Here is a 13,333-nt window from a genome sequence, read left to right on the forward strand (position 1 = left end):
TTTATTCCCACTCTTATGAGCATATTCTTACTATACCTATTATCCAATGTATTTCTTTAATTTTAATATAAAAAAACTTCATTTAATTTTTGTTATAAACATTGTATTAAAAAAAAAAAAACCAATGGTGCGTCTATACACTAGCAGTGAGCTATCCGAAAAGGTAATAAAGAAAAAAACATCCATTTACAATAGCAACTAAAAGAATCAAATATCTAGGAATAAACTTAGCCAAGGATTTAAAGGACTTGTACACAAAAACTACAAAACATGGCTAAAATAAATCAAAGAAAATGTAATAAATGCAAAGACCTTCTGTATTCATGGATTAGAAGGCTAAATGTCATTAATACATTAATTCTATGTAAATTGATCTATAGAGTCAATGCAATACCAATCAAAATTCCAACAGCCTACTTTGCCAAAATGGAAAAACTAATTATCAAATTTATTTGGAAGGATAAGGGGCCTCGAATAGCCAAAACATCTTGAAAAGAAGAATAAATGGGGAGGACTCATGCTTCCTGACTTTAAAGCATATTACAAACCACAGCAGTCAAAACAGCATGGTACTGACATAAAGACAGACATATCGATCAATGGAATTGAATTGAGGGTTAAGAAATAGACCATCAAGAGAGAATCCAAAAGGAGCCGAGAGGTCACTCTGGTGGGCACTCTTACACACACTTTAGACAACCCTTTTTAGGTTCTAAAGAATTGGGGTAGCTGGTGGTGGATACCTGAAACTATCAAACTACAACCCAGAACCCATGAATCTCGAAGACAGTTGTATAAAAATGTAGCTTATGAGGGGTGACAAGGGGATTGGGAAAGCCATAAGGACCACACTCCACTTTGTCTAGTTTATGGATGGATGAGTAGAAAAATAGGGGAAGGAAACAAACAGACAAAGGTACCCAGTGTTCTTTTTTACTTCAATTGCTCTTTTTCACTCTAATTATTATTCTTGTTATTCTTGTGTGTGTGCTAATGAAGGTGTCAGGGATTGATTTGGGTGATGAATGTACAACTATGTAATGGTACTGTGAACAATCGAAAGTACGATTTGTTTTGTATGACTGCGTGGTATATGAATATATCTCAATAAAATGAAGATTTAAAAAAAAAAAAAAAAGACATAATGCTGAGCAAAATAAGCCAGGCACAAAAAGAGAGATATTGTATGTTACCACTAATGTGAATTCTGTGAAAAATGTACAATGTTTTATACTGTAGAATGTACGGGACCTAGAGATACCAATTAGTGGAGGGGGAATGATAATCTAATAAGAACAGATAAACTATGGAGGGTAATCTCAATGTTACGGGAATGCTCAGGAATGATTATGGTTTGTAAACTTTCTTGGATATAGTAAGATCATGTTGGAAGCAATAGAGTTATTTTAGGTTTTTTTTTTTCTCTTATTCCTTTGTTTTCTTAGAGGTGGTTAATTTTCTTGGGGTATGGTAGGAACGTGTTGGAAGCAATGTAGTTATTTTAGATTATTTGTTTTTCTTACTCCTCTGTTTGGACATGGTTTATTAATTTTCTTGGGGTATGGTAGGAACATATTGGAAGCAAAGTAGTTATTTTAGGTTATTTGTTTTCCTTAATCCATTGCTTTGTTTGAAATGTTGTGGGTTTTTTTTTGGTTGTTGTTTGCCTGTTTGTTTTTAATTTTTTGATAAACAAAGTTAAAAAATTGAAAAAAAATCAGTAGAAAAATGGGAGTAAAAACTAAATGACAAATAGGGTGGGATGGGGGGATGGTTTGGGTATTCTCTTTTCACTTTTATTTTTTATTCTTATTCTGATTCTTTCTGATGTAAGGAAAATGTTCAGAAATAGATTGTGGTGATGAACGCATAACTATATGATCATACTGTGAACAGTTGATTGTATACCATGGATGACTGTATGGTTTGTGAATATATTTCAATAAAACTGAATTAAAAAAAAAAAAAAAAAAAGAAAGAAATAGACCATCAGATCTATGGTCAACTGATTTTTGAAAAGGCTCCCAAGTCCACTCAACTGGGACAAAACAGTCTCTTCAACAAATAGTGCTGGGATAACTGGATATCCATATCCAAAACAATGAAAAGGATCCCTATCTCACACCCTATACAGAAATTAACTCAAAATGGATCAAAGACCTAAATATAAGAACCAGTACCATAAGACTCCTAAAAGAAAATGTAGGGAAACAATGTTGAGATCTAGTGATAGGCAGTTGTTTCTTTACACCCAAACCACAAGTAATGGGAAAAAAAAAAAAAAATACATAAATGGGAACACCTCAAAATCGAATACTTCAGTGCTTCAAAGAAATTTGTAAAAAGGGTGAAAAAGTAACTGACTAAATGGGAGAAAATATTTAGAAACCACATATCTGATAAGGGTTTGACAACCAAAATACATAAAGAAATCCTACAAATCAACCATAAAAAGACAACCCAATTTAAAAATGGGAAAAAGACATGAATAGACATTTCTCCGAAGAGGAAATATAAATGGTTAAAAGGCACTTGTAAAGATGCTCAGCTTCACTAGCTATTAAGAAAATGCAAATCAAAACAACAATGAGATATCATCTCACACCTACTACACTGGCTGCTTATTAAGCAAACAGGAAACTACAAGTGTTGGAGAGGAAGTGAATAAGCTGGAACACTTATTCACTGCTGGTGGAAATATAAAATGGTAAGGCCACTGTGAAGGACGGTTTCGCACTTGGTAGTTCCTCAGAAAGCTAGGTACAGAGTTCTCTTATCACCCAGCAATCCCAAACCAAAACCACCAGGAGATATTGGCAAATATGAGATTTTACAAAAGTATCTCATGCAACTGTGGGGATGCATGAGTGCAAATTCCACAGGCAGGATGCATGAGTCAAAACTCCATAGGGCAGGATGCAAAAGTCCAAATTCCATAGGGGAGGCAGCAAGCTGGCAACTCCAATGAAGGTCCTTGATGAACTCCACAGAAGAGGCAGGCTGACTGAGGAGGAAGTGAAGGTTCTCTCTCTTCCTCAGAAGTCTTCAACTGATTGGATTAAATCCAGCTGGCTGAATTCTCTCATCGCAGAAGGCAGGCCCTTCATTGATGTAATCAGCCAGAGATGCAATCAATTGACTGATTTAATAAACCAGCGTCCTGATATATTAACCAGCCACAAATGTCCTTGCAGTAACAGGCCAGTGCTTGCTTGACCAGACACCTGGGCACCATCACCTGGCCAAGTTGACGCATGAACCTAACCATCACACTGGGTCTTGGAGATGTTTCCCTATATTTTCTTCTAGGAGTTTTTATGGTACTGGCTCTTATACTTAGGTCTTTAATCAACTTTGAGTTAATTGCTGTTGTATCACGTGTGAGGTAGAGGTCCTCTTTCATTGATTTGGATATGGATATCCAGTTTTCCCAGCCCCATTTATTGAAGAGGCTATTCTGTCCCAGTTCAGTGGATTTGGGGGCCTTGTCAAAAATCAATTGACCACAGATCTGGGGTCTATTTCCAAACTCTCAATTCAATTCCATTGATCCATATGTTTATCTTTTTTGCCAGAACCATGCAGTTTTGACCAGTGGCTTATAATAAGCTTTAAAATCCAGAAGTTTAAGTCCTCCCACTTCCTTCTTTTTTAGGAAGTTTTTGGCTTTTCAAGGCCCCTTTCCCTTCCAAATAAATTTGATAACTAACTTTTCCAAGTCATTTTTTCTAGGGTAAATCATAATTTTTTGTTGTCTAGGCATCTGCTTTTCTTGATTACCCCAATCAGATTTTTCCAGACCAGATAGGCCCAGGTCTCAGGAAGAAGGTGTAATAAGTATCAGGTTTCCCTGAGGATGAGACTCTGAGGACAGTATGTTGGGTGAAATAAGCCAGAATTAAAAAGACAAATATTATAATGCTTTACTAACATGGACTTAATATAATGTGTAAACTCTGAGGATTAAATTCAAGAGCATAAGTTTTCAGGGGAAGGCTTACGGTAAAGGTTTCTAGATTGTAAGCTCTTACAGCAATCACATCTATTCATGAGGTGTAACAGTAATTTCTAAATTCTGATATGATGACCTGTTTGTGTATAACATGGTCGGTCCCTGGAACCTCGGTGTGATGGTTAGGTCCACGTGTCAACTTGGCCAGGTGATAGTACCCAGCTGTCTGGTCAAGCAAACACTGGCCTAACAATTGCTATGAGGACTTTTTGTGGCTGGTTAATAAACCAACAGGCTGGTTTATTAAATCATCAGTCAATTGGCTGCAGCTGTGACTGATGACTCACCAAAGGGCGTGCCTTCCACAATGAGAGAATGCAATTGGCTGGATTTAATCCAATTAATCAGCTGAAGACTTATAAGCAAGACAGACAGAGGACCTTCACTTCTTCAGCTGCCCAGTGAAGCATTTCCTGAGGAGTTCGTCGATGTTGCCGGTTCGTTTCCTGAGGAGTTCATCGAACACGTTCGTCAAAGATCCCAATTCATTTCCTGAGGAGTTCATTGAAGTTGCCAGTTCGTTTCCTGAGGAGTTCATCAGACATCTTCCTTGGAGTTGACAGTTTGCTGACTGCTCTACAGAATTTGGACTCGTGCACACCCACAGTTGCGTGAGTCACTTTTACAATTTGATAGTCAGAGACACCTCTCATTGATTCTGTTTCCCTAGAGAACCCTAACTGATACACTCGGGTATCTGTGTGACACCTGAGACTCAGAGCCAGAGTTCAGCAGCTATGAACATCAGCATTACCCCATACAGCAAGTGTTAAAGAAGTTGAAAAAGAGATCGGACTTCAATTAGAGATATGAACAAAATGGACTTAGGACTAAGGTAAACCAGACTAAAGGGAAAAGGATAATGTTTATTCTGTTTTAAAACTTCAACTTCTATGTGAGACCAAAGGAAGAGATGTTTATTTGGTGCAAAATCCGTATTTTCTGTAGTATGCTATATAATTTAACTTATATGGGCAGTCTATTCAAACACCATTAATTACATGGAACATTGAACAGGGAGTGAGATCTGGTTGGTTTATACAGGTTAGCACAAAGCCTCAATACATCTCAGAGTAATTTGAGCAGAGAATAAAAAGTATTTGCAAAGCCACCATGAGGGACTGGGGAAAAATTGGAAATATTAAACTTCCCCAGCTGGAGAATTCCTGATATTCTTGCAAGCATTGGGTACTACCATTGTAGTAGGCCCAGCCCTCAATCTTGGGACTTGCCCTTATGAAGCTTGTTACTGCAAAGGAGAGGCTAAGCCTACTTATAAATTGTGCCTACGAGTCACTCCCAGAGAACCTCTTTTGTTGCTCAGATATGGCCTCTCTCTCTAAGCCAACACTGCAGATAAACTCACTGCCCTCCCCCATACGTGGGACATGACTACCAGGGGTGTAAATCTTCCTGGTAACGTGGGACATGATTCCCGGGGATGAGCCTGGACTGGGCATCGAGTGATTGAGAAAGCCTTCTGGACCACAATGGGGAAGAGAAATGAAACATGATAAAGTTTCAGTGGCTGAGAGATTTCAAACGGAATCAAGAGGTCATTCTGGAGGTTATTCTTATGCATTTTATATATATCCCTTTTTAGTTATTAGTGTATTAGAACAGCTAGAAGGAAACACCCGAAACTGCTGAACTGCAATCCAATATCCTTGATTCTTGAAGATGATTGTATAACTGTATAGCTTATACGATGTGACTGTGTGATTGTGAAAACATTGTAGCTCACACTCCCTTTATGCAGTGTATGGACAGATAAGTAGAGAAAAGGGGACAAAAAATAACTGAATAATGAGGGGAAAGGAGTATGAGATGTTTTGGGTGTTCTTTCATACTTTTATTTTTATTTTTATTCTTATTTTCATTTTTATTTCTTGGAGTAATGAAAATGTTCAAAAAATTGACTGTGGTGATGAATGCACAACTATATGATGTAACTGTGAACAACTGTTGTACACTTTGGATGACTGTATGTTATGTGAAAATATCTCAATAAAATTGCACTGAAAAAGAATACATACTGGATGATTCATTTGTATATATGATAAAACTTATATAAAACCCTAGAAAATACAAACTAACCTGACATAAAAGCAGATAGGAATATAGATATTCTTGCAAGCCCAAAACATATTCCTGCTTTATTTTTTTCCCCTAACTTGGCCCTTCTCAAGTCTGTATTTTTTTTTAATAACTACAAAACAAGTTCTAAAAGAAATTCCAAAATCACATAAAGAAGGTTAATATAAAAGCACAAATAACACTTGTACTTATACTTGAGGGGAAAAAAAAAAAAATTCACCTCCATCGAGATTTGTAAAGTTGACTCTAAAGAACAAAGTTTGTATTTTATACTCACAAGCCTCCAGAAAAAGCAGATTAATTTTACCATCTTTTGGCCAATTACATTTTATTGGACCAAGAGCAACAAAGAGTTTTGAGTTTGCAATCCTTAACTCTTTTTACTTACTCTTTTCAATAGCACAAAACTTGGATTAGAAATTAGTAGTTCTCAAGCTGTAATTGAAACTTATTTAACACAGGAATTAACTTTTTAAAACACTGTACTAGTTTGCTAATGCTGCTGGAAAGCAAAACACCAGAGATGGATTGGCTTTTATAAATGGGGGTTTATTTGGTTACAAAGTTACAGTCTTAAGTCCATAAAGTGTCCAAGGTAAGTCATCAACAATTGGGTACCTTCACTGGAGGATGGCCAATGTCATCCAGAAAACCTCTGTTAGCTGGGAAGACACGCTAGTGACTGCTCCAGAGTTCTGGTTTCAACATGGCTTTCTCCCAGGACATTCCTCTCTAGGCTGCAGCTCCTCAAAAATATCACTCTTAGTTGCTTTTGGGGTGTTTGTCCTCTCTTAGCTTCTCTGGAGCAAGAGTCTGCTTTCAACAGCCATCTTCATACTGTCTCTCATTTGCAGCTACTCTCTCAGCTTCTGTGCATCCTTCAAAGTGTCCCTCTTGGCTGTACCAAGCTCGCTCCTTCTGTCTGAGCTTATATAGTGCCCCAGTAATTTAATTCAGACCCACCCTGAATGGGTGGGGCAACACCTCCATGGAAATTATCCAGCCAAAGGTCTTGTCCACAGTTGATTGAATCACATCTCCATGGAAACATCCAAAGAATTCCAAAATCTAATCAACACTAATATGTCTGCCCACACAAGATTGCATCAAAGATAATGGCATTTAGCGGGACATAATACATTCAAACTAGTACAAACATCAACTTACTAAATATAAATTATACCAGATTGAGAAAATGTCTTTCCAAAGCATTGTTTCCTAAGTAACCAGCATGCTATAATTACAAATGTGATATGGCATTTCTTTCTTTTATTTGCCAATCTATGACATTAATTCATGACTGAGACTGCCCTAATATACATGCAGACTTGAGCTCCTATAGATATGGTCAACCTTCGGCTATATTCTAAACCAGCAGAAAATGCTAAAACATGGTCAGAAATAAAATGTAGGGGGATCTGGTATTTTGGTTTGCTAAAGCTGCCAAAATGCAATATACCAGAAATGGACTACCTTTTAACAATGAGGGTTTATTAACTTACAATTTACAGTTCTCAGACTATGAAAATGTCCAAATTAAGGCAACAAGATGATAGCTGGACTCTGAAGAAAGGCTGTCAGCATCTGTCACATGGAAAGGGACATGACTGGCATCTACTGGTCCTTCACTCCCAGGTTGCTTTAGCTTCTGATTCCAGTTGCTTTCTTTGTGTCTATGGGGTCCTCTCTTAGCATCTCAGGGGCTTTTATCCCTCTGTGAGACCTCTCTCTGGGTGTTTCTCTCTGTGAGCTCTCTCAGCGTTTTCTGTCTTTCATTCTCTTCATAGAGGACTCCAAAAAAAGGATTAAGACCCATCTTAAATGGGGTGGTCACTTCTCAATCAAAATAACCTAACCAAAAGGTACCACACACAATAGGTCTGTACCCACAGGAATAGATTAAAAGAACATGGCTTTTTCTGGGGTACGTAACATATTCAAAGCAGCACATTGGGTAAAACTAGTAAGATGACTAAAAGGGGGGAGAGGCAAGTTGGACACTGGAATAGCAACTGTCTCTGAACCAGTGAAAGCCACCAAAGTCATCACGCTAATTTTTTTATTCCCGAGGGCAGCAAACATATTAGAAAAATAAAAATAGAGATTTATTTACCTATTAGTGACTGAAAAGAAATATTTTACAGGCTTTTCTACTTGAATTAGAATGCCAAGGAAGCTTCCAATTCCAAAAGAATAGAATACAATTTCCAAGGAATAGAAAAGACAGTCCAAGGTCTGGGAGGGAAATCATAGTTTTATTTGCTGTAGGTAGAGGAAGAGAAAGATGATATTTGTGGAAATTTCCACCTACTTCTAAAGGACAGAAAAAAAATAATAGGATGTACCAGATCAACTAACAATAAACCCTGTGGGGCCAGACAGCAAAGAAGCTAACTGAAAACATGTTCATTAGAGTAAAAATTTGACTTGCACCAGGCAATAATATTCTGAAAAGTTTATTCCATAACCAAGTTTTAAGTCTTCAGATTTATACAAAAAGACTTTCCCTAATCCATAATCAATTAATTGGCATTTCCAAATGGAAATAAGATCTTAAATTATTAGGTAATGCTTCCAAAGATTACAGGCTCTCTGGACTATGACAGTATTATGATTTGCAATTAAGAATATTTTATCCCACTCTCAATAATGACAAAAGCTAAAACAAAAATACACCAAGTCTTTCTCAAAACCAAAATTACAATAAGGTTACTAAAATAAGGTATTTACTAAAGTATGCATTTAAATCTCTAGCATGTAGGCCAAAAGTCAATTCAACTTAACTCACCTTATTAAAAACTATCCCCAATTAGCATCCATTACCTTATCCTAAATTATATAATTAGACTTCTATCTCAAATATACAAAAACATACTAATAAAATAAAGTCAAACCCGAAATATAAATCCATACTGACCCCAGATAATTTTAAGTCCAAAAAAAGGCAAAAAGCCACCACTCTCAAACCAGTATAGCACACACTGAACCCTGTTACTGAACATAGTACTACTACATTCAACATACCAACCAAGGATACTATCTTATTAATTTCTTATAAACTTTGGCAGCAGACTCTAAGTTCCTAGAAAATTGCTCCCCAAACATGAGTACCCTTACTTCAAGTATTACAATTCCAAGTAACAAATAATAGAGGACCAATGAAAACAAATATACAGAAGCCATAAAAAGCATAAGTTAAAATGACATGAAAAAAATGGAAGTTGATAATGATTGAAGCTGGTTGATAAGTACCTGAGATTCTTTAGCATTAATTAAGTGCCTATCAGGTGTTTTAATATACAACAATCCTATGATATACACAGATGTTTCCACAATAATTGTGGGAAATTTCAATACACCACTCTCTCCTATAGACAGATCAACCAGACAGAGGGCCAATAAGGAAACTGAAAACCTAAACATGTGATAAATGAATTTCACTTAACAGTCATATAGAGAGAGCATTACATCCCAAATCACCAGGATACACATTCTTCTCTAGTGCTCATGGAACTTTCTCCAGAAGAGATCATATGCTGGGACATAAAACAAGCCTCAATAAATTTAAAAAGATTGAAATTATTCAAAGCACATTCTCTGACCACAATGGAATACAATTAGAAGTCAATAACCATCAGAGACTTAGAAAACGCACGAATATCTGGAGGTTAAACAACACACTCCTAAACAATCAGTGGGTTAAAGAAGAAATAGCAAGAGAAATTGCTAAATATATAGAGACGAACGAAAATGAGAACACAACATACCAAAACCTATGGGATGCAGCAAAAGCAGTGCTAAGGGGGAAATTTATAGCACTAAACGCATATATTAAAAAGGAAGAAAGAGCCAAAATCAAAGAACTAATGGATCAACTGAAGAAGCTAGAAAATGAACAGCAAACCAATCCTAAACCAAGTACAAGAAAAGAAATAACAAGGATTAAAGCAGAAATAAATGACATAGAGAACAAAAAAACAATAGAGAGGATAAATATCACCAAAAGTTGGTTCTTTGAGAAGATCAACAAGATTGACAAGCCCCTAGCTAGACTGACAAAATCAAAAAGAGAGAAGACCCATATAAACAAAATAATGAATGAAAAAGGTGACATAACTGCAGATCCTGAAGAAATTAAAAAAATTATAAGAAGATACTATGAACAACTGTATGGCAACAAACTGGATAATGTAGAGGAAATGGACAATTTCCTGGAAACATATGAACAACCTAGACTGACCAGAGAAGAAACAGAAGACCTCAACCAACCCATCACAAGCAAAGAGATCCAATCAGTCATCAAAAATCTTCCCACAAATAAATGCCCAGGGCCAGATGGCTTCACAGGGGAATTCTACCAAACTTTCCAGAAAGAACTGACACCAATCTTACTCAAACTCTTTCAAAACATTGAAGAAAATGGAACACTACCTAACTCATTTTATGAAGCTAACATCAATCTAATACCAAAACCAGGCAAAGATGCTACAAAAAAGGAAAACTACCGGCCAATCTCCCTAATGAATATAGATGCAAAAATCCTCAACAAAATACTTGCAAATCGAATCCAAAGACACATTAAAAAAATCATACACCATGACCAAGTGGGGTTTATTCCAGGCATGCAAGGATGGTTCAACATAAGAAAATCAATCAATGTATTACAACACATTAACAAGTCAAAAGGGAAAAATCAATTGATCATCTCAATAGATGCTGAAAAAGCATTTGACAAAATCCAACATCCCTTTTTGATAAAAACACTTCAAAAGGTAGGAATTGAAGGAAACTTCCTCAACATGATAAAGAGCATATATGAAAAACCCACAGCCAGCATAGTACTCAATGGTGAGAAACTGAAAGCCTTCCCTCTAAGATCAGGAACAAGACAAGGATGCCCGCTATCACCACTGTTATTCAACATTGTGCTGGAAGTGCTAGCCAGGGCAATCCGGCAAGACAAAGAAATAAAAGGCATCCAAATTGGAAAAGAAGAAGTAAAACTGTCATTGTTTGCAGATGATATGATCTTATATCTAGAAAACCCTGAGAAATTGACGATACAGCTACTAGAGCTAATAAACAAATCAAGGATGGAAACCTAAAGGGGGAAAATTAGAAACTATTTCAATAACTGATTGACTAAATTCACATCCTATGAGAGAACAAAATTATATTAACTGCAAATTTGGGTAATTTATCATTGTTTTTTTAATACATATTTTATAGTTGGAAGAGAACATTACTTCAACCATGGAAATAGCTCAGGTATGAATCTTATTCTTAAATCTTAATTTCAAGCTTAAAAATGAATTGGCTCAGATTGTTCCTACGCCAGATAAACACTGAAACTTAGAAGTACCAGTCTCTCCCAGAACATCAACCAGTTGCATTCCCCTACCTCATAATGTCAACACTCCTTTTCAACATGAAGAAGTTAGAATGCCCATATATCTCTGAAGACTGAGAGAATGATCAAATGAGAAGGAGGAATTATAACAGAGAAGTTAGAATTCAACAAATGATTATGACTACTGAATCATTTCATAGATAATTCTTTTTAGTTTCCAGTGTATTAGAACAGCCAGAAGGAAATACCTGAAATTGTGAAACTGTAACCCATACTATACTTTGAAATTTGTTCTATAACTACTTGTTAAACTGTACTTTGAAATTTATCACTTTTCTGCATATGTTATACTTCACAATAAAAAAAAAGTTTAAGAAATAAAATAAAATAAATAAATGAAAAAAAATGAATTGGACAAAAGCAAAACAGCTCAAGATGAGTAACAGCATGAGACACTATCAGACAGTTGCCTGGTCAAAGAAAAATATTTTGCCATTCCATCTTGTACATGCCAGGAGATATGTTAGATAGTGCAGATAAAAAAAGATAAAAGAACCAAAATGATATGATACTGCAAACTTACTAGAATGACTGAAATTTAGAACAACACCAAATGCCTTTAAAGACAGAGAACAATTAGAATTCTCATACATCACTGGTGAGGATGCAACCGTTCTGGAAAACAGTTTGGCAGTTTCTTATAAAGTCAAACATAAAACTTACCATATTCCTAGGTATTTACCCAGGAGAAATGAAAACATGTCCACACAAACTACCTGTATGCACATGTTTTGAACATGCACATGACTTATCCATAACAGTCATCACGTTGGAAACAACCTGATGACTGGATAAACTGTGATACATCCATATAATAGAATTCTACTCAGCAATAAAAAGAACTATTAATATATGCAACAATGTGGAGGAATCTCAAATGCAGTATGCTAAGTATAAGAAGACAGTCACAGAAGGCTACATATTGGAGAATTCCATTTTTATTTGAAATTCTGAAAAAGACAAAACTATAGGGACAGAAATTAGATCAATGATTGCCAAGGGCTGGGGTAGGGGGAGAAGATTGACTACAAGGGGACATGAGGGATCTTTCTGGGGTGATGGAAATGTCTTATATCACAAACGTGGTGGCGATTACATGACTATAAACAAATTATACAACTAAAAGAGTGAATATTATTATATGTAAATTACACCTGAATAAACCTGACTTTAAAAAAGATGACAAAGGTGTTATAGTCTCTGACTTCAAGTTCATGGTCTAGTGGGAGAAACAAATACAAAAACAATTACAACAGAACCAGGTAAATGTTATTTAAGGTACAAACAAATTACTATGATGGGGATTGTTCCGGTTTGCTAATGCTGCCATTATGCAAAATACCCAAAATGGATTTTGGCTTTTATAAAGGGGGTTTATATGATTACAAATTTAGTCCTGAGGCCATAAAAGTGTTCAAACTAAGGCATCAACAAAAGGATACCTTCATTGAAGAATGGCTGATGGCGTCCAGAAAACCTCTGTCACCTGGGAAGGCACATGGCTGGCATCTGCTGAACTTTGCTCCTGGATTCTGGTTTCAAAATGGATTTCTTCAAAATGTCTGTGGCTTGTCTCTCTTTGCTTCTCTGGAGCAAACTCAGGGCTAGCATCTCCAAACATCTCCAAGAATCTCCAAGTGTCAGCGTCAGTGTCAGCTCTTAGCTTCTCTCCAAAATGTCCCTCTCAGCTACTCTTGAGGTGTTTTGTCCTCTCTTAGCTTCTACAGAGCAAACTCTGGGCTAGCATCCCAAAGTATCAGCAAGTGTCTGGGTCTGCTCCTTTTAAAGGACTCCAGTAAACTACCCTGAATGGG

At 36.3% G+C, this 13,333-nt stretch overlaps 1 protein-coding gene across 3 annotated transcripts in view; it reads right to left on the bottom strand.

Moving 5' to 3' along the window:
- LRBA (LPS responsive beige-like anchor protein) overlaps positions 1-13,333 on the bottom strand; it is a 1,009,660-nt gene that overhangs the window by 973,288 nt on the left and 23,039 nt on the right. The window lies entirely within an intron of this gene.

This window comes from Choloepus didactylus, chromosome 3 (assembly GCF_015220235.1).
Source record: "Choloepus didactylus isolate mChoDid1 chromosome 3, mChoDid1.pri, whole genome shotgun sequence".
Classification (NCBI taxonomy): domain Eukaryota; kingdom Metazoa; phylum Chordata; class Mammalia; order Pilosa; family Megalonychidae; genus Choloepus; species Choloepus didactylus.